This window comes from Triticum aestivum, chromosome 6B, assembly GCF_018294505.1.
Source record: "Triticum aestivum cultivar Chinese Spring chromosome 6B, IWGSC CS RefSeq v2.1, whole genome shotgun sequence".
Lineage (NCBI taxonomy): Eukaryota > Viridiplantae > Streptophyta > Magnoliopsida > Poales > Poaceae > Triticum > Triticum aestivum.
In genome coordinates this window covers 60,867,623-60,869,490 of record NC_057810.1, presented here as the reverse complement: position 1 = coordinate 60,869,490, position 1,868 = coordinate 60,867,623, and positions in this window count along the sequence as shown.

Sequence of the window (1,868 nt, the reverse complement as noted above, 5' to 3'; positions counted from 1 at the left end):
ATATTGATCAAGCATCGGCAAAATGTTGAATGTGTATAGAAAATTTGTTGATCATGTAATAAAAAATAATAAAATCTTTTCATCACTTAAATAAAAATGTTAATCAAGCATTTTGAAAGAAAATATTGAACAAGGATTTTGCAAAATGTTAATCAAGCATTTGGGAAATGTTAATTGTGTGTTGGAAAATTACTGACCATGTATTGAAAATGATGCAAAAAGTTATCATGTATATAAAAATATTAATCAAGGATTTGAAGAAATATGAACAAATATTTAAAAAATATTAATAAATAATTTGAATTTTTTTGAATCTGTATAGAAATTTGTTAATCATGTATTAAAAATAATTAAATCTTTTCATCGTGCATATAAAAATGTTAATCAAGCATTGTGAAAGAAAATGTTGAACGAGGATTTTGCAAAATGTTAATCAAGCATTTGAAAAATGTTAAGTGTGCACAGGAAAAATGTTGACCATGTATTAAAAATGATAAAAATAAATTATCCTGTATATAAAAATGTTAATCAAGCATTTGAAAAAAATTTGAACAAGTATTTTAAAAATGTTAATCAAGCATTTGATAAATGTTAAATGTGTATAGAAAAAATGTTAACCATCTATTAAAAATGATGAAAAAATAGATCATGTATATAAAAATGTTAATCAAACATTTAGAAAATACAAGTGTTTTAAAATGTTAATTCGGTATAAAAAATATTGACCATGTATTTAGAAGAATGTTAATATTTTATTTGAAAACTGTTAATCAAGCATTTATTTATTTTAAATGTATAATAAAAAATGTGAACCATGTATCAATAAATGGTAATATTGTACCTAAAAATGTTAATTAAGCATTTGAAAACTATTTAAAATGTGTATAGAAAAAATGTTGACCATGTATTACAAAAAAATATGTATTCAAAAATGTTAGACGTGTATTAGATAAATGTTGTTGACATATAAGAACAAACAAAACCTAAAAAAGAAACAAAATAAGTAAATAAAAAAACAAAGAAACAAAATGTAAAAAAGAATGAAAATTGGAGAAGAAAAATCCGAAGAAAGCCAGCTCGCCTCAAGTAGGACGCACTCTTGGTAGTTACCACGAACATGACTTGGCGTAGTGGCTAGCAGCGAAATCATTAATTAAGGAGTACTCCTTTCAAAGATCACTCACACCTCTTTAGGTTGCGCAACCTGAAGTTTTTCCTTTTTTCATACATTCGTTTATTCAAAATGTTTTATCTCTTAAACTGTGCATTCAAATCTCAAAACATTTTGACATTGAATTCCTCGCATCGAGATATTCAAAACTAGATTCCATGTTGATAGGTTTTGTTGAATTTTTTTACACGAAAAAAACCAGACGAAAAAATCGAAACCGGGAGCGCGTTTTTCCCTTTCCGAGAGAGGCACGACCGTGCCTCTCACAGAAGAAAAATTGTGCCTCTCGCGGCAGGGAAAAACAGAAATCATGGATTTTATTCGTATCCGAGAAGCACAACCATGCCTCTCGTTAAAGCACAACCGTTTCTTTCGCAGAAGTAAAACGTGTCTCTTGTGGAAGGAAAAAACAGAGAACGCACTTTTTTCTGTCTCCGAGAGGCACGGCCGGGCCTCTAGCAGAAGCAAAATCATGCCTCTAGCGGAAGGGGAGAAACAGAAAACAGTTTCTTTTTTCATGAAAAAAACATGTTTTTTCGCGCAGTCCAAAAGCTAAGGAAGACTAGTGGAAAACCAAAAAAAAATACCATTTAAAAATGCGAAAGCACATGCGAAAAGAAAAACAAAATGCGAAGGAAGCGCCCAGAGCGCGACACATGACTGCGGCTATCGCCTCTCTTAATGCGAGCCATTGCGC